Below are 21,558 nucleotides of genomic sequence, written 5' to 3'. Positions count from 1 at the left end.
TTCTGCAACTATTGCCATAGTCAAGCCACAAACACCATGCTTGGATTACTACAAAGTGGCTTGACTGCTCTCTCTAGATCCACTCAGGCTTTGCCCATTCATTTCCCACCCTTATCTAAATATCAGAGATTTAAAACTGAAAAATCTCATGAAGGTTTTTCCCCCCTTCTCTCTGATGAAAAGGTCATAAGAACTAAAGCAGCCACCAAGGACCAGGAGTGGAAGTCACACATTGCTCCACCAACCCCGTCTACTTAACTTGAGCCATTTGTATGTGATTTTTATCAATGTATTTTCAAGTTTTATCATAGCAGCTTAACATGCACTCAATACATACTAAATTTCCTTTATTATAACCTTCATTATTCTGTATTAAAATTTTGTTTTTAATGTCTGTTTAATTTGATATATTTTATGTCTTAATCACCACTATGTCCTTAGCACCTATAAAGAGGAATGAGTGAATAAATGAAAGAATGAATGAATTAAAGCAAATCACTGTCAAATTGGGGCATGGTGGGACTAGACTTTAGCAGTCTTCTGTTCTTAGTTCATTGCTCTTTCTCTGTGTATTCATACATAACATTATTCTGCACAATAAGTGCCCAGGTATAACTTGACCTTCTAGCGCCACTAATCCCACCACCAATACTGATATCTAAGCACATTGTGCTGAATGGAAGTTCCAAATATTTCCTTATATAGCTTGGATGATCCGAGCAGTAGAGAGTCTTAAATCAAGGTTCAGAATGGGCCATTTTGTGCTGGCATGCTGCATTTCCCTTTTTGCTTTAGTAAGATTATACAGCACACTGAAATGATACCTTCAGTACTGAATGATTTGGCACTCAGGAGAATTAAAAAAGGCTTTCCTTTACCGTTAAAAGTAAATTACAAAAAAAGGAATACTGGCAGGCAATCATTCTATTGCTATAGGAATGAAAGAGATTTCACAATGTGAGTAGTTTAGATTCATATAATTTGAAGAGCTATTGGCAAGTGGGAAATCACTCAGCAATCTAAAGAAGAGCACTGAGGCTATGAATGCAATTGTGGTCTCTCTCTCTCTCTTTCTCTCTCTCTCTCTCTCTCTCTCTCTCTCTCTCTCTCTCTCACACACACACACACACACACACACACACATGCACACACACTCCACAAGTGTACTAAATGCAGATGTTCTAAGACTGTGGTCGGCAAACTGCAGCCCCTTGAGTGTGGCTCTTCCACAAAATACCACGTGCGGGTGCACACATACAGTGTGATTGAAACTTCGTGGCCACACTCAAGGGGCCAAAGAGCCGCATGTAGCTCATGCGCAGCAGTTTGCCAACCACTGTTCTAAGATAAAGATGAAAAGATTTAACTCAAAATGCATTACATTTTTATTTTTAAAAGAACACCTGAATGTATACATATTCTAGATATTTGACTTATAAAATCTTACCTAATAATAGACAAACATGCAAATTAACCATCCTTCTGCTATGCTCACCAGCCAACCAGGAGAGTATGCAAATTAACCCAACAAAAATGGTGGTTAATTTGCATATGTAGGGGCGAAGCAGTGGAGCGAAGATTGAAGGCTCCTTTCAGAGCAAAGGCCTGGGTCCCGGGGGCCGGAGGAAAACCAGTGCCAGCAGCCAGGGGACCAGAAGGCCTATTGCACGAATCTCTTCATGCAATGGGCTTCTAGTATAAATATAAAACTAGAGCTAAAATAAGGTCATCTGATATTCGGTGATAAAATTTAAAATCTGATGACTGGATATTCTATGTTATGGATTAAATTGTATACCATCAAAATTTATATGTTGACCTAACCCCCACAATGTCAGAATATGACTTTACTTTGAAATAGGGTTTTTGCAGATGATCAAGTTAAGATCAAGTCATTAAGTTGGGACTTAAACCAACATGACTGATCTAGTTTAAAAGGGAAAATTTACGTATGGACACGCACGCCTGGAGAACACCATGTGAAGATGAAGGCAGAGTTCTGGGTGATACATCTAAGAGCCAAAGAATGTCAAAGATTCCCAGCAAACTACTTACGATAGGAGCGAGGCATGAACAGATACACTCTCACAGCACCGGGAAGAACCAACCCTGCAGAGACATTGATCTCCAGAACTGTGAGACAATGCATTTCTGTTACTTAAACCACACAGTCTGTGGTACATTGACACAGCAGCCCTAGCAAACTAATATATTCCCTGATGATTTTATGATTGTTCAAAATGCCATTTTCATTTACTTACTTTTTTTTGCTTTCTCATTTTTTATTTAATTCTATTACAAGTGCCTCCCATTACCCCCTTTGCCCTGCCCTTGCCCCTACCAGGCCTTCACCACATTATTGTTGGTGTCCATGGGTGATGCATCTATGCACATATATTCTTCTATTGGTCTCTTCATCACCTTCCCACCCACCTCCCCTCTGAGATTTGTCAGTCTGTTCCATTTATCCATGCCTCTGGTCTTATTTTGTTTGGTCAGTTTATTTTATTCTTTAGATTCTGAAAGATTCATGGTCAGCTCAGCAGGGCCATCTAACGCAATGCTCAGTAATTACTATCAAGGAGAGAGCGTCAAGAAGAACTAAACACTTTGCTGGAGGAGTCAGAAACTTACTCTGCAAGATTCAAGGAGCCCAAGAATTCTTTTCCAGGGTTATTGCATATCATTGTATAATATGGGTGAACAATACTGCACAGCCCTTTCAATCACTATTCACATGGTAGACACCACAGATTTATACACATACTAATTTCTGATAGACAATATCAATATCGCATATCCCAACAATGTCAATACATTGTAATTTTATGACATATGGAAGTACGGTGCCTTGAGGACGGGGCACCTTCTTCGAATTTGCACAAAGGTTGTGAGCAAGCAGTTGTTCTGGTTGGACCATTAAAAACTACTACTTTCAAGTTCTATTAATGACATCTAAAATCAAAATTTTATTTCTTAAAATTAAAGAGATTACAAATTGTCAGCTTAAGGGTCATATTTGGCTTGAAGATATGTAATTTATTTTGCATACTCTGTGTTTTAAACATCTCAGCCAGTGTATAAAAACTGAGTAATTTACATTAAAACCTAGCTATTTGGCTTGTTTTGGAAAATAATCAGAAAATTTTGCTGCAGGAACCTGCATGCTAACCTGGTAGGGATAAGCTCCTGGTAAGGGGCAGTGGGATGAGGTGTGTACTCACACCAGCCTCACCACAGTCCTATACACCAGGAGTGTGAGTATCAGGTGGCATGTCATCAAGTTGTCCATCTTATTTATCTGAGAGCACAGCAAGCAAACATATTTCTCTGGGCACATGTCTTAACTAAAGGAGGAAAATGAAATAGAGAGGCTAATATTTAAAGAATATTATAGAGCAGCTCATTTGCCCCATCACTTCCCTCTTGTTTGTAGCTTACTCCTGAGGCATTTTAGTTTGAGACCCTAGGGTAAGGCATCTCATTCTCTCCCACACTCCTAGGAGGAGCTGGTTAGCCTTATCCGTGATTAGCACCTTCCAGGGGATGTGCTTGTCAGATGCTCCACAGCCCTGCAGGCATGTGGTGAGAGCAGGATTGAGAAAGCAGAGAAGGGAGGGGAAAGAATCCAGAACAAGGTCAGTGTGTAGAGAGGGCCTTCCTAGGATAGACTGCAGATCACCAGCCTTGTTCTTACTGACATTCTTGTAATAAGTTTATCTTAACATTGGAATTATCTCCTTCTCAGTATTTGAAAAGGAAACATTGACTATACTGGTCTCTTTAGCCCTCTTAGATTTTAGGGTTGCACCCTTACCTAGTTCTTTTAAATTAATTCAGCAGTGCATTGTGACTCTGTGACTGGATGCCCACTTTCCACTCCACCTCTGTCCTGTTCCACCTCATGCAACACAAATGTTCCCTCCACCAGGACATATTTTCTTTCTCTCTTCCTGGTGGGGAGACCAGAGAGTTCCTACATACAGTCTCAGCACTATTTACCCTCTTATATAGTCAATAAGAGATATTTGGGGCTTAAAATCCAATTCTAAACAAACTATCAACACACAAAAACAAAACAAATCCAAAGTCTTAATGATTCTAGTTTTCTAAAATAGTACTTCTAAAGGTTGAATAATAATGCCTATCAGAATAATCTACCACCCTGAAATATGCTGCTTTAGCATATGGATTATTCTGAGTTGAAGGCAATTGAGAATCAATAGACACAGAAAGAAGCTTTCTTGGATCTTTTAGTCTTCTGACTAAAAGCAAAAATTCCTGAAAAAAAGGGCTGACTTAAATCCCCTGTCTGGGGGATTCCATGGCCCTGAAGAAGATGAGTTTGCACAGACAAATCTTACTAAGATAACCTCCATCTTTCATTAGTTTCCTATATTATCATTCCACAATTTGCCCACCCCCCTTTCCTTTGTTTAGTGACTTCCTCACAATGTATCACCAATTGTTAAAATAGTTAAATCACTTCTTGAGATTTTTCTCTTTTTTGTGTAGCCCCTATGCATATAAAATTCAAAACTTCAACCAAGTGTGTAAGCTTTTATTCTCCTGTTATTCTGTCCTTTGTTAGTTTAATTCATGGTAATCAGTAAGTGAACATAAGAGGGTAGAAAAAAAACTTTTTCCTCACTTGCAATGACATTGCATATTATTTGATACTAGAGGCCCGATGCACAAAATTCCTGCAAGAGTAGGCCTTCCTTCCTTCTGCTACCTACACCAGCTTCCCCCGGCACCCTGGACCCAGGCTTCCCTCGCAACCCTGGCTTCATCCGGAAGGATGTCCAGTCTAATTAGCATATTACACTTTTATTATTATAGATAATTATATCTTACACCTTGCCTGATCACCCTAACTGCCTATCTGTGCTCCCATCCTGGCCTGATCCCCTTAACTGCCTATCTGCTCTCCCTTTCTCTCCATGACCTTCAGACCCCTGGTGCAGGCATGCTGAGAGCTCTCTGCTGCGGCTCCACCCCCATCCTGATCGTTATGTGATGGCATCCCAGCTAATTTGCATATTCCTCTATTATTAGTATAGATTGTTCTTATCTTTCATGAATATTTTATTGTCTTGATTATGACTTTGATCTTTGTATATATTTTTAATAACATTGTTTCAAAAGTAACAATACATAACACATATAAAAATATACTTAACCCTTTGAGTGCCAACCAATATCTTAGGAACTATGCTAAAATTGCCAAGGCATTTTTGTTGATTTTACAGCAGTTTAGGAAAAAAATTATGAATCGCAAGTAAATGAAGTTATATATTCAAAAACTTAAGGAAACCTTTACTACATTTGTTTACTGCACTTAGGTGCCATCTGTCAATAAAGAGTGAACTACTAGCATCTAATAGTGACACTGCAGGAGGAGCGTGATCGCACTCCCGGCCACTTTTGGCGAAAGACAGGAGGAGCGCGATTGCGCTCCTCGGCACTCTAGGGGTTAATATAAGTCAAAGAAATGTAAATCAAGCCATGATAAACTTTTGTTTTTCAGCTATCAGACTGACAAAAATCTCACAGGGATGTAGAAAAACTGGATTAAACACATTTTTATTGAGGATTAAAGATAAATTATTTTAGAAATCTGTAATGTTAATTATAATTTTAAAAATCTCCTCACCTTGATTCAGGAGGTCCACTTTGTAGAATGAGTCCTACCAAAATGATAACAAAATTAAACTCACCTCTCCACATGCGTAAAAAATGTGCACAAGGATGCACACTGCAGTTTTGTTTGTTAGAGTGGAACAAAGCTGATGCACACTGAGGACCCACCAACTAGGAAAGTGGTCAAAATCATGTAATCTGTTTATTAGTGTAATATCATATAGCTATATAAAATGCATTCTTTGAAGAATGAAAATTAGGTAAAAAGGCAAAATAAAATTATATTTTATAGTCTTATTTTTATAATAAACTATAAAAATAAGAAAATACCCTCTCACACTTGTCTCAGCATGTATGTATGCAAGTGTGTAAATATAAAGAGTAAGAAATTATTTATCAACTATTTGTAAATTCAGGCAATGAATCAAAGAGAAGATATAGAATTTTCCAGAAAAGTCTCCACTTTTAACATAATAAAATAATTTTTATTTTGTGATTCATAATAAAGCTTAATAAGTGCTTTTTTCAATGACCAACTTGAAGTTTTCAGTTCTATTTGGTGAATCAAAACATTGAGGTAAACTATAGCCAAGTAAATGAATCAGTTAGAGCCCTTTTCAGAAATGATATACAAATACAAATGAGGGCTATCTTCATAGATGTCCCCTTAGGCAAGGAAGGAAACCCAGATTTATAACAACACCACAACTTAAAATAGTATCCTTCTCATTACTTGTGATGGTTTCTTTAATGTGTCAACTTGGCTAACTAATAGTAACCAGTTATTTAAGCAAACACTAGTGCAGATGTTGTTGGGAAGGTGTCTTATATAATAAAAGCATAATATACAAATCTATGAACGGTGGACTGACCAGCTGGCATGCAGATGGGACTAGCGAGCAGGTGGTGCCAGGCCAGCCAAGGCATGTGTCAGCAGGCAGAGGGAGGTAATGGGGTAGGTGGCAACCAGCGGCGACAGAGAGGCAAATGGGGGCGCAGCACTGTCCCCTGATCACCTGTCCAATTGCCTCCCATTGGGGGGAGGCCGGTGGCAATGGCAGGGTGATGGGGGCTGCGCTGTCCACTGACCCCCTGTCCAGTCGCCTCCAGTATAGGGAGGCCAGACTGCCATCAGTAGGACATCCTCTGAGGACTCCTGGACTGTGAGAGGTCTCAGGCCGGGCTGAGGGACCCCTTCCCCTCTCCCCAGTGCTCAAATTTTCATGCACCAGGCCTCTAGTTTTGTAATATTTACAATCAGTTGACTTTAAGTAAAGGAGATGACACAACAATGTGCGTGTGCCTCATCCAATCAGTTTAAGGTCTTAAGAGTAAAAACTGAGGTTTCCTGTCAAAGAAATTCTGCCTCAGGACTGTAGCTTTCACTCCTGCCTGAGTTTCACATTTGCCAGCCTGCCTCACCCTTTGGGGTTTGCCAGCCTCCATCATCAATGTGAACCAATTCGCTAAAACATAAAAATATACTATTGGCTCTGTTTTTCTGATACATTTATGTAAGGACATCAATTTTAGCTTTGAACAAATTGGTAAATAAAATAATTGTGCCTGCTTTTCATCAACTGCAGAACTCCTCTAAGCAAAGACTGAACTAGACAGATCAGATTTTAAAATCTTGCCATTTCAGTGAAGATTGCGTTTTTCCCATGGCCTCAAAAAGGCCTTAAGCACACAGACCATTATAAATAGTGAATCAGAAAGACTGTTTGACGTAGGGTTATCTCCTTTTCATTTATCTCCCTAGACCCATCTCCTCACACGGCTGCCCTCTGGCCTTATTTCCATTGGTAATAATCTGTAATTTCTGCTATTTTCTCTTCTCAATACCACCAAGAGTCAGATTTTCCTTAGGACATATTACCTATTTATAGCCATTTAGAACATTTTACACCAATCGGCACTTTGGAGCTGTATCCGGCTGTATAACTAGCATTTACAAGGTTTCTGTAGACTTTTATTACATGGTGTGACATTAGATTGATGGACTGTCTCAATCTTATTCTCTGTCAATTGTACACTGATCCGTGACAGCATAATGGATATGTGACAGTGTTTGGAAGGGTGAGAGTGACTACAATAACATTTTGGGGAGGATGGATATCAGGGTTCCTTTTACACTTCTTCATTTTCCTCTTATATTAATTTTTTTAAAATCTGCCAACTTAGGGCATGTCAATTTTCTTTATCAGAAAAAAAAGATACCTGTTTTAGACAAATGGTATTAAGTATGATGGCAAAATAGCTGTCGATCATGCTGACAAGGCTATTAGGTATTCCTTGTAGCAAGGAGACTTCCAAGGACCCTTCCAGAAGGGAATCGTGTAATGTTCCCATCTAGGTCAAGGGTTATTCCCTCTAGAACGATATTCTCTTTTGAGGGAAGAGAAGAAGAAGGGCTTACGGCTCTCATCACAGGGAGTCACTCAGGACTTGCCTGAGGAGATGGTTACACCTTCCCCTGAGCAGGCATTTGGAGGCTGTGCCAGGGCGCACACTTCTGTGACCAGCCAGAGAGCCTTTCAACACTCAGGAGTTCACGTTTATTTACTGTTTCAAAGGTTGCAGCCGTGGCCTCTCTTGGGGGGACAGAGAAAGGAGAGTAAAAACATTTGCAGCTCTTTTCTTCTCTTCCTTCTGAAATGTCACAAGTAATACCCATAGGCCTGTGCCTTTGGTTTTGTTGCTGAGAGAGGTGCCAGGGAGCTTCAGGGAAGTGACAAGGGAGAGGAGGAGTGGGTTGGGGGAGGTGGTAGGAAGGTGAAAGTCACTGAAGGGGAAGAATTGCACACCAACCTTGGCTTTGTTTCAGCACGAACAGGGGAGGAAAGGTTAACAGAGCGCAGACAGGCGGGTGGCAGCCTACGATATATGACATGGTAATGGATTCAAGATGCGGAGTCTGGGAAAGCTGATCCTGTCAGCAACAAAGAACTAGTCAGGAGTTCAGATACTCCATTCTTTGTCCAAACGGAGAAGTTCAATTGAAGATTTGGAAGCTGTGAAAGAGTCATTTTTGTAAAATCCATGTGGTGCTTTTATTTTGGGAGGGAATGGGTACATATTCTGAATTGTTTACGCATGGGAAGTGTGTAAGATACATCTCTTCTTCATGCTGCGTGTGCACACACACCCACACACACACCTGCCCAAGGTTCCCCTCATCTTAAAAGATGTGAAAACATTATATGGAACAAAAAAGGTAAAAGTCCTGACTATGGCATGGGATTGGGTCACAGGACAGTAAGGGTCAGGACTCAGAAATTCTGGCAACACAAGCAGAAGGCATCAGTCTTACCGCCACCCTGTCAAAGACTGAGTCCAGCTGCAGAAAGGTCAAAGGACTGTTGCCCTCGTGTTCATGGCATTCTACTGCTAACCAGGACTTACTTCCACTGAATCAAAAGTGCTACTTGACATCTCCATAGGCACAATTTTCTGTGACTCCAAACCCAGTAAAAGTGACCAGCGTGACTGACGCGGGTTAGAGTGCTTGGGCTCCAGATGATAGAACTCCCAACACTAATACTTTAAGCAGCTCAGAGATGGTTTATCTGATCAAAAAGTTCATAGGAAATGCTGACTTCAGAGATGCTGCTCTAACCATGTGACCAGACCCTTCCCTGCTCTACTCCTGGGATTTCCCTGTAGGATGGCTGCCAGCAGCTGGTTGGACTCAGGCTTTCTTTTCACACCTGATAAAGTTTGGGAAGGAGTTGGCAACATGGAGAAGCCATGGGGAGGGATACTTTTAAAAATGTTTCTGTTCAAAAGAGAAAAGAGAAATGGATGCTGAGTGACAATAAATGAAAAATATCAACTGCTACTCCTGTCATTGTGCTTCGTCTCTACCCTTTGCCTTTTGAGCTTCATCCTCCTGCACATCACTGATTAATTGACCTTTCATTTACCCCAGTGATTTTCAACTACCGTGCAATGGCACACTGGTGCGCTGCAAGATTATCCTCACCCGAAGATATTTTTCCACTGACTTTTAGAGAGAGTGGAAGGGAGAGAGAGAGAGACATAGAGAAACACTGATATGAGAGAGACACATTAATAGGTTGCCTCCTGCATATACCTTGACCAGGGCCTGGGAACTTTCAACCAAGGTACTGGTATGTGCCCTTGACTGGAATCGAACCCAGGACCCTTCACTGCAGGCCAACGCTCTATCCACTTAGGAAAAATGGCTAGGGCTACAAGATCTTTTAAAAATATGTGATACTTGAGTATTTAGTCAGGGCACTAACCTCTTTTTCCTTAGATTGTCAAAAAGCAAGCAAACAAACAAAAGACAACAGCAGTCTGGTATGAATGAACCAGAATTATACTTATGTTTTTTGTCAGATCATCCAAAAATAGAATACATTTTTTGGTGTGCTGCAGGGTTTTAGCACTTAATTATATAGTTTCATAATATATGGGCCATGAAACTAAACAGTTGGAAATCTCTAATTTAGCCAATGAGTCAGTCTGCAGGGCAATTATTGAGCACCTACTTCATGACTTGGGCTATAGTAATACATTCTCCCTCTTAAGAAATTCTGTACTGGATAGAAGAAATATAAAGTGTAATTAAAATATTGTAATTAGTTCTACTTATGAAGAGATGTACAAGATACTGTGGCAAGATGTCTATGCAATAGATGATTTGAAAGGTTTCACAGAAGCTGCAGTTGGACCTGAGCCAAGTAAGAGTTATTTAAGCTGGGGACCAATTATGAGCAGAAGAGATAGATAGCATATGCAAAGGAAGGGGTAGGAGTGATAAAACCATCCTATGTTTTTGAGGAATAGTGACTGGTATGCAGTAATTGGAGGAGAGATTGTAAATATAGGAGCCATAAAATGTTCAGCCATGCCAATAGATAGCCCTGGTCTCTACTCAACCCACACATTCTAGTCTTATGCAGTCACAAGAAAGAGTGCGATTGTGATCCAGAATGGGGCCAGCATGATCTGGGGTTTGTCCAACCATTTTTGCCAAATGTCTGCTGTGTGTAAAGCAGGGGACTACTACACATACCTGTCATCTGACCTCAAACAGAGCCTTTCCACTGACTAGAAGTATCTCATTCATCTCTCTATCGCATGTCTTCTCTGTCTGTAAGCTCCCCTTCACTTACTTAGCTCTTTTCTCTTAGGATGATTTTGCCTGTTGAAATGACGGGATACTGTACTCCCACCACATACAAATTCTCTATCCATCTACTCTCAGTCTTCAAGTTGCGTCCACCTTTACATTCTTCTCAAACCCTAACATCCATTTTTTGATGAGAATGTCTTCCTCCTGTTCCCTGGTTCCCGCTGTCAAGCCCCCACAGGAAATGCTTAGCGCTTTCGAATGAAAGGTGCTTAGCCAGCTATCCACTGGCCATTTCAATGTTAAATGTACTCACAATTCTGCGAGACCCTTCATCTCCTCTTGCCTCCCTGGTGCTTTGCTCTGTCATTTGTTACTTTCTTCTCTTATTATCGCACTCTCCACTGACTCCTACCCATTGACATTCAACAATGCTCAGATAACCCATCCTCCCCAAACAAAGACACATTAAAAGTATACATGGATTATAGTCTCCCTTCAAAATCCTTCTTTACATGATAGTGGTTTATTCCTGCCCTTTTTATATACTAACTACCCACTCATTCATTACACTATTGAAATGAACTTTTCTCTACAGGGCTGGCTGCATGATTGGTGGGGCCTGGTACAAGAAGAGATGGTAGGGCCCTTTGTTCACTAAGCAGTAGAAAGATTTTTTCTTTTATAATTGACTAGAGGCATAGCGCATGAATTGGTGCATGGGTGGGGTCCCTTGGCCTGGCAGCCTGGCCCGGGGGGAGGAACCGTGGGAGGTTGGCCAGTGACAAGAGTTGATTGTGGGAGCACACTGATGACCAGGAGGCAGCTCCTGCATTGATCATCTGCCCTCTGGTGGTCAATGCACTTCATAGCTACGGGCCAGTCGTCCAGTCATCTGGTTGTAACAGTTGCTTAGGCATATATATATATATGGTATCTCTCAACCTGTCATACAAGGTTTTATTTGCCTTTTAATGCCACACTACCTCAGGCACATTTATACTCATGGAAAGAGCGCAGACCCTCACAGGATCCCAGGGCTCCACCCTCAAACTCAGTAAACAGGGCATGGGTCCCCTCTCAAGCTTTCCCACCCATGTTGGCACCTACGAACCCTCCATGGGTGGAAGGCACCAGAGACAGCACTATATCCAGGCCAAAACCTGATAAAGGTATTACCAACCCTCCTCTGAGTGTTGCAATAGCTTTATGCATCTCCCAGCACTGCCTCCCCAGACAATTCCTAAAAAAATTATCAGAGTCATCTTTTTAAGCATGTGTCAGGTCACACCATTTCTCTGCACAGAAACCTCTGATGGCTGACTTCTCTCTCTCTCTCTCTCTCTCTCTCTCTCTCTCTCTCTCTCTCTCAGAGTAAAGGCCAAATTCCTTAGAAAGATCTTTAAAGGCTTTGTGTGCTGGCCTATGCTAACTCTCTGTATTAGTCTCTGGCCATTCTCTTTGCCCAACCCACAACACTGGACTTTCTGCTATTCTTCAGCCATTCAAACATGTTTTACTTCATGGACTTTACATTTACTGTTTATGAAAAAAAAATTATTATCTCATATAAGTTAAAAGTTGTCTTATATCAACCAGCAGTCAAGGCTGGTGTTACACAGCCAAATGAGGAATCTAGCTCTCAGTGTCTCTATCAGCTCTCCTTGGACACAGCCTCATTCTTGCCTCTCACAGAAACCCCAAGCTTAGGAATACTAGCAGATAATGTCTCATTCCTGTACTTCCAGAAAATTATTTTTGTGAGTTCACATTGAATCATTTGGAGTTATATGCCCATCTCAGATTTTTTTTTTTAAAAAAAAATAGGGACTAAAATATTCAGTACTTTAATGACCCCAGCCTGAGTTATGTGCTCATACCTGGAGTCTGTGAGAAAGGAAAGAGAGTCAGGGATGAGTGATTCCTGATAGGAAAAGATCTTATTTCTCAACATAAAATATATGTCAAATGTGGCTATTTAATGGCCTATTCTGTTACCATTAAGATTAGTTTTTTAAAGAATATTATATTTAATGACATAAAAGCTTTTTGTTATAATGTTAAGTTTAGAAGCAGGATATTAAATGAGTAAGAGTGGGTGAGAGAAACAGAATGCAATTTCTGAAAGAGAATAAATGAAATATCATTGAGTGGGAGAATTATACAAGAGTTTAATTTTATTTCTCATTTCATTATTTTATTGATATTTTCTGGTGTGATAGCATGTTTCACAAAAGCATAAATATTCTCAGATGGCTAGGTAAATAGATGACAGTACATTTAAAATGCAGAGGGGCATAATACTTTAAACAATAAAGAATTTAAATTTAAAAACTATACTTCTATTAAGAGTATAAAATAAAAATAGTGTGTAATAAATATAAAAAATTAAAATGCAGTGGGGGCAATTGTTTGTGAGCATAGCTTTTAGTAGTCTTAACTTTCTGGGTGCTGTATGTGTAAATTTATGTGAGTCATTTACTTCCCACACCTCCATTTCTTCACCTGAAAGGTACAAACCGCAGTGCCTATTTCATGGGGTTGTGGCAAGGACTAAATGAACTCAATAATGTGCAGCACGTGGTCTCATAGGAAGGCCTTGAAAACATCATCATCACTAAGGGTTAGATGTAGGTAGATGTAGGCAAAAAAAGCAGAGACATGCTTCAACATTTTACGGAAGATCATCCATTCTTAGAGGATGATCATTTCATAACTTTTTAAAAAATTTAATCATTTTTTTTATTTTTCAATTACAGTTGGCATGCAGTATTATATTAGTTTCAGGCATAGCTAGGTTGGCTTTTATGACCAGTGGCTGTCTGAGGTTGATTGAGCCAGGGCAATAAGAATGCCTGAGCCATGTGAGGGGTAAAAACAAACCAAAAAACCCCACTTGGTTTAATTTTAATTTCCTTCCATGAATTAATCTAGGGTCCAATACTAAGAATATCAGATTGCCATGATCCTCTGTCATCAGGGGATCAGGAAAGTGATAATGTCGGTGATTTAAGGCATAGCTGTTGGCACCTTTCAGATAACTGCAGAACTCTTCATTTCAGAGAGACCCCTTTTAAATTTTGCTTTCAGTGACATCCATGTGGCCCTTTGTAACCTGCCCCAACCATTAAGTAGGTACCTATTTTTTAATGAAAAGAATTTTTAACTTATGCTTATCAAAGGCAAAACAAGAGAGAAAACTGTCACTTGGCTGACGCCTATCAAATAATTGGAGTCCTGTTGAACTAGATGGCACAGGCCCTAGATGACACAGTAGCATTAAATAAAAGATAAAATGGAAACAAGACTCTTTGAATAACACTGCCTGAAAGCAATTTTCTTCTTGAACTGGGGCACTGCTGATCTGAAAGCCACAAATTTTAGAGAATCATGCAGGGCCTGAGACTTTGATTGTATAGTTAATAAAGGATAAAAAAAAAAATCTTCATCTCATACAGTTGACGACATGCAAAACAAATTCAAGATGTTCAGCGACAGACTTGCGAGAATTCCACATAAAAAATGAAACAGAAGCGAAGGCTGCTCTTTTAACTGTTCACAAACTTACACCTATATAGAGTGGATTAATTTTTTTTTTAACCACAGCATTGAGTTTTTGTGTCTGAAGCTTATTTTAGTTATTAATTCTCAAGATGCCAGTGTCATCTTTATAATGCAGAAGATTTATTTGACAACAAAAGTTAAACGCCTAAGGACTTTTTATGTTTAAAAATACATATATGTTCTCCAAATAGGAGTGTGTTTTAGAAAGACTCCTCATGAGCCCTTGCCTCTGTGTGAAGGAAGCCAGTATATTTAATTTTTATTTCAAGCCATTTAGCTCAAGGCTCCCTCTTAGCTCATGTTCTTTTCCTGGAATCGTGAAGTTTGAACTTGAGAGAAAATAAATATATTTTACATTTTAAAACATTGCCATTCTGTTATAAGCACATTCTTCTGTCGATATTGATAATATTAAAAGGTTAATGAAAAATATATAAGGAATGAGCCAGCCACTAAGACTCCAGGCAGAACAAGGGTTGTCTGGCCAGATGATATAATTCCAAGAAGATAAAAGGGGTTAAGACTCCATTTAGTCAAGTACAGCAACAGGATGCCACAGTTCTGAAAATTAGGTTTGATGGATGTAAGCAAGAGAGGAACATACCATCATTTTTAAGAAATAAAAGAGCAAATTTCAAAGATGGGGCACAGAGGTGAGCACTGGGAGGAATCTTGGCTTGGTGGCAAGATTGATGGCCCTTCTGGCAGATTGTGTCTGTAATTGCCGTAATCATTTTTAAAAGCAATCTTGCATACATTCTCCTAATGTATATATTTTTACTTCTTTTTTGCTAAATTCTGGGAATATCCTCAGATGTGTGTGGTAAGGGTCACTAAACTTTCTCATTTCTATTTAATGACACATTTTTATGCTAAGTTTCTATCCATGTGAATATTATTTCATGCTTTTAGCAATCACAATGTGTTTGTGTTCTGCTTATTACATCTTCTTAATGAAGGGAACTTTGCTACAGTCTTGACCTCTTCTTCCCCCCAGATTATTTTCAATGAAGGTAGGCCAGTGGAATCTGAATCTGTTTCTCCTTTGTGCTTGATCAAATCAGTAATGGGAGCAAGGGTTGAGTGCTGAGAAGGGGAGGAAAGAGACCAGTGCCATAAAAAATGGCAGGTGAGTTTAAACGTGGTGTCCCACACAACCCGTTTAATCTTGTCACGCTATTGGGTGTTTTTTTGTTTTGTTTTTTTCTTCCCAAGGAATTATTTATGAATAGAAATGGAGATTTTATTCTACAACAAAATCACTCCCTTTAGGGACAAGAATGCACGGTTCTTGCCCTTTGGGTAATAATTTTCTTTGACTGATATCATCAGTTGATCTGTTCTCCAGAAGTATATATAGAAACCTGAAATCTGTTTGCTAAATTTTTTTGTGAGGAGAAATACAGCAAAAGTTTTCCCCAGGATGAATTAATTATTGCCATGGGGAAAGTTAATGGCTGACATATTTAATTTTTTAATAAAGTTAATCATAAATAGGGCTTCAGGTACACAAATAAATGTGACCTGACATGAATTGGAAAAGAGGCCCAAATCCCTACCACTCAGAGTCATGAGGTCAGGAAAAGAATAGATGTTAATATATGGGGGAAAATTAAGTGGTAGATTATTTAGGGCTGTCTAAGGAATATTTTAGCCAAAGTTTCCAATCAAATTCAAAATTTAGGTTACCAAAAAGCAATCTGTAGAAAACTCTGTAGATAGATTGTAGCCAGTGGGGACTGCAAAAGAGGAATTGATATTTCATAAACTGATATTGGGATTTAGGAGTAGAGCATTTATTCCCACTTTTTAAAGGCTATATAATTGAGATATATTCTCAAGAAAACAAATCAAAAGTGAAATCACTATGAAATTAGGGTATTGAAGACCTAAGTGGACACAGACATTAACTTGAGTTATGACTGATTCTAGAGTTTTAGATAAAGAAATGTAGAGAACAGAATTAAAGGAAAGGGTATATAAACTAGCATGCCAAAATTGCCAAAAAAAATCAGTATGTGTTCAGTTAATTCTTTTGAAAACTACCATCCTTACCAAATCTTATTTGGCTTAGTTAAGTTATATAGAGGGGCCCCCACTTAAAAAAAAAAAAACTATATATATATAGTGGATATTAAATTTAGGAATACTCCCATGGCATCCTTGATCCTAAATGATCTATCCTTGATTTATAGAGATAGTCATCTATTACCTAACCTACAGATGGATGAATTCTTCAAGCAAATGATGCCTTCACCTGGAGTTCAAATCAGCAGAATTCCCTTTTCTTTCTGAAACTGGAGCCAAAGTTCTAACAAAGATCATACCACCTGTCATGGGTCAGGCTCGCTGGAAAGGAGAATGATATGGACTCTGAGATAAATAAATACCTATAGAAGGAAGAGGAAGGGGAGGCAATAGGATCTGGCAGAGGAGTAATGGAGTTGTGATCCTGGTCTGATGATAACCTCTACCAATAACCAACCCCACGGAGAAACTTTGAATCAAAAATAACCTGTTAATGTTGCTCTGCATTGGATGGGTTGAAAAGACCTGGCATTTATATAAACCTTTCATGAGTTGTTTGATGTGGGTTACTCCCATAAGGCCATGACCTTAGGCAAGGAAGTTCTCTGCAGCTGAAGCCATTCCTATGGCTTTCAACTGAAGCCTGTCTGCCAACAGCAACCTTGGCAGCTGGTACAGCAAGTCTTCCTCTCGGGGGATGTGAACAAGTACTGCCATGAAGGAAGGTCTGTAGAGGGCATCCCCAAGGCCACTACAATGTCCCTTTCTGTCATAATAATTCTGTGCTGGATAGGAGAAAGGTGCCTATAAGTGTGGGTCTCTGGTTACACATAATATTTTACTAAGTAAAATATATTATTACTAGAGGCCAGGTGCATGAAATTTGTGCATGGAGCGGGGGAGGTTCCCTCAGCCCAGCCTGTACCCACTCCAATCGGGCACCCCTCTCACAATCTGGGACTCCTGGCTCCTAACCACTCACCTGCTTGCCTGCCTGATTGCCCCTAACCCCTCTGACTGCCTACCTGATTGCCCCTAACTGCCCTCCCTTGCCAGCCTGATCTCGCCCCCAACTGCCTTCCCCTGTCATCCTGATCTCACCCCTAAGTGCCATCCCCTGCTGGTCTGATCTCTCCCCCAACTGCCCTTCCCTGCCAGCTTGGTCACCCCTAACTGCCTCTGCCTAACTGCCCTGCTGGCCTGGTCAGTTTCTATGCCAGTCAGCATCAAAAACTCTGCCTCCTGGGAAGCCATTGGTTCCTCATAGTTGACCCAGATTTGGTTCTTATTGGTCAGTTTCTATGCCAGAGTCAAAAGCCCCACCTCCTAGGCAGCCATTGGCTCCTTACATTCACCCAGGTTTGGTTCTGATTGGTCAGAGTCTATGCCAGTCAGCGTCTCTGGGCCTATCAACTGGGCCTGATTAGAAAGGGGGGCTGACTAACAGCCCTCGTGGAGGCCTGGAGAGAAATGGAGGGGCGGCTGTTGGCCAGCCTGGGAGAGAAAGAGAGACAAGTTCTGATCAATGGCTGCCACAGAGGCTACAGATAAGACCTTGCCTCTCTCTCTGCAGACCTCTCTCCAGGCCTGATCCGCAGCCTTCTAGGCAGTCATTGCTGGGTCTGGTGCCAGTAGCAGCCCTAGTCAGTGCTGGGTCTCCAAGCAACCCAGCACTGACTGCCAGTCTGGTGGAGCCTTCAGTCAATGGTCGTTAGGACCCTGGTTCTTTATTATATAGACTTAGAGGCCTGGTGCACAAAAATTTGTGCACTCGGGGGGGGGGGGGGCGGCCAGGTCCCTCAGCCCGGCCTGTGCCCTCTTGCAGTCTGGGACCCCTCGGGAGATAACAACCTGCTGGCTTAGGCCTTCTCCCAGGCGGCAGAAGGCAGGCCCAATCCCTAGGTGCAGCCCCTGGTCAGGCTCAGAGCAGGGCTGATTGGGGAGTTGGGGTACCGCCCCCTGTCATTCACAGAGCAGGGTGGATCGGGAGGTTCCGAAGCCACCCTCAGTCACACTCAGGGTAGGGCTGATTGGGGGGTTGAGGCACTGCCCCCTGTCACACTCAAGGCAGGGTCGATGGGGAGTTTCCGGCACCACCACCATCACGCACAGAGCAGGGCCAATCAGGGGGATGAGGCGCTGCCTCCTGTCACTCACAGAGTAGGGCCAATAGGGGAGTTGGGGCACTGCCCCCTGTCATACTCAGGGCAGGGCCAATGGGGAGGCTATGGCTCTACCTCTTCACACACAGAGCAGGGCCTATGGGTGAGGTTGGGGCACCACACCCTGTCACAAACAGAGCAGGGCCAATCAGGGGTTTGGGGCACCGCACCCTGTCACACACAGAGCCACAGGGCGATCAGGGGGTTTGGGCGCTGCCCCCTGTCACGCTGATCCCGGTGCTGGGAGGCATATTACCTTTTTATTATATAGGATAGAGTCCTGGTGCATGGGTAGGGTCCGGCTGCTTTGCCCTGAAGGGTGTCCTGGATCAGGGTGGGGGTCCCACTTGGGTGCCCAGCCAGCCTGGGTGAGGGGCTGATGGCTGTTTGCAGCTGGTCACACACCCTTCAGGGTGGGGGTCCCCACTGGGGTGCCTGGCCCATCTGGGTGAGGGGCTAAGGGCTGTTTTCAATCTGGCGGGTGACTGAAGCTCCCAACCGCTCCTTTTTTTTTTTTTCTGGGCCAGCTTTAGCTCTGAGGCTTGGCTCCAGCTCTGAGGCTTCTGCTGCTGAAAGCAGGTATCTGGTTTGTTTGGGTTCTATAATCGAAACACTGTTTCAACTCCAGCTCTGAGATCCCGGCTGGCTGAAAGCAGGTTTCTGGGGTTTTGTTTAGCTTCTAGATTTGCAACAATGTTTCAAACTGCAAGCTCAGAGGCTGGCAGCAGCAGGAGGGGAACATTAGCTTCCTCCATCACTGAATCAAGCAAGCCTCATGTTCGCTTCAAGCTGCCAGGGAGCCGGCCGCCATCTTGGCTGGCAGTTAATTTTCATATCGCTCTGATTAGCCAATGGGAAGGGTAGCGGAGGTATGGCTAATTACCATGTTTCCCTTTTATTAGATAGGATTTCCATGGAAGACTTGATTTTATTGTTAATTACTACATAGGCTTTCTCCTTTATAAAAGACAGCTTTCCATGCATTTTCCTCCAACTAGTAGTAGCAAGGTGCCTTGATTATACAATATTATACAAGTTCATGGTTATGGACTTGTCTTTTCAAATCTAGGAGCTGTTGATTAGGAAAATTTCTAATCAAGAGAGACTCAGGGCAGATTTAAGTGTAATGCAGAGCAGTGTAGTATACTTCAGGGTTCAAAATCCATTTAAGGTTTGAACAGTTTTAAGTAAAGCAATTTCAAGACCCAGAATCTAAGAAGACAAAGTCTCTAATATTCCATAATTATAACCTATTTGGTTATACCCCTAAAGGACCATTCATTTTATTTTTAAAATTTAATGAAATATTATGTTTTCTATGATGTAATGCTTTAAAACAAGATCAGAGTTGGCTTGACAATATTTTCCAAGCAAAAATCAGGAAATATTTTCTGAGTTTTCTTGTTCAGTGGTCTACATAATGTTGTATACCTTCAATACATGCAATATATATTCTTTTTAAAATAGACTTTACTGAGCATTCTTGGGCTCATTGTGATCATTGCAGCCAAGGATCCCAGTTCGAGAACAGCTCAATATAAACACTCTTTGGAAGAACAATCGCTGTCTCCCTTACCAGTGGCAACAAGTTTTGTCTAAGTGTAGAAGGTAAAGGGTATCTCTTAAAGCCCCCCTCAACCCCACCCCTGTGTTCCATCACATGATTCTTCTGCGCTCTAGGGGACCATAGGCGAGTCTACGCTGCCTAATCCTAGCATCAACATCTGGGTGAACAGACCAGGCTGATCTCTTCCAGGACAGCCTACTTTTCTTTATTAATTCCTTATTTAGCTGAACTATAAATATTATTAAACATTTGCTTATGAACTGCCAGAGCACCATGCTGTTCAACAGATGAGACTGGTGTGTTTTAATTTTATGCATTCAGAATATGCTTAATGTAGTCCCTCTCCACATTCCACATTTTCCTAAATTCCAGTTATTGGAAATATTTTTTTCCCTTTACAATCCAAGGCACAGATTTTCTTAATTTTTTTTCTGTTGGTGGGGGGTTGGTTTCGAGGCATGTGTGAGAACAGGAGGATTATGGGGATGGAATGGGTTATGACACATTTTCATTTGCAGCTGCTACGACTCCCTTGCCTTAATCCAGCCCAGATCTCAGCAGAAACCTAACACCATTCCGGTGACCCTGGAATTGCACCAGTGCCTCAAATCACCAAATAAGGTAAGTCGTTTGTTATCTGAGCCATAAATATTTACATCCACTAGTGACAAATGTATAAAGAGTGTGGAGTGACTGTGTAATTTCAGCTGCTCTCCTCAAGCCTGTCAATAATTTCTCTTATCTCTTGAAAGCCCTGAAGACTGAAGTGTGCTAAGTATAAGAATGTACTCTCCAGTGTGTTACCCACTTCTAATTGTTCACTATGACCACATTAGTCACCTAGAAAGTTTTTATTTTCCTTTTATAGTTAGGGCCTGTTGCAGACATTTAGCACCTTCTGGTCTCCTGATTTCTTCATGTGTTCTGTCCCCATTGTTACCGAAAACTCAAGAGATTGTCACCATTTTTTCTTCTTGGTGGCAAAAGAAGTTTAGTCTTAATAACGTGTCTAAGCAATGTTTGGACTAGGCTGATGGATTCTAAATTTTAACAGTTGACCATGCCACAAATTGGTTATGATATAAAAATCTTCTCAAACAAGCACACCAAAAAAATCTTTATTAAATGTCCTGGAATTGAGCATGCTAAGGACAAAGTGAATCATCTTCTACCAAGAACTGTACATGTACAAAAAAACAGAATATTTTTTTTAAAAATAGTGTGGTTGTTCTTTCATCCGCTACATCATCGTGTAGAGCTTTTTTTTCTATAATCAGTAAAGAATTCCAAATGTCAGATAGAGAAATAAAAAGTATATTTAATGAATTTGAACAATGAGAGCTAAAACTTTGCATAATTCAACTTTAAAAGATCTAAATATTTTGTGAAAATAATGTGTTGACCAGTACTTACTACACATACACCTTCATCATAAGCATAACCTTTGAAAAAATGGCTGCAAATTTCCCTTAAATGTTGCAGTGTCCTGATGG

This window comes from Myotis davidii, unplaced genomic scaffold (assembly GCF_000327345.1).
Source record: "Myotis davidii unplaced genomic scaffold, ASM32734v1 scaffold162, whole genome shotgun sequence".
In the NCBI taxonomy this organism is placed as follows: Eukaryota; Metazoa; Chordata; class Mammalia; order Chiroptera; family Vespertilionidae; genus Myotis; species Myotis davidii.
Note: the sequence above shows the minus strand (reverse complement) of the source record.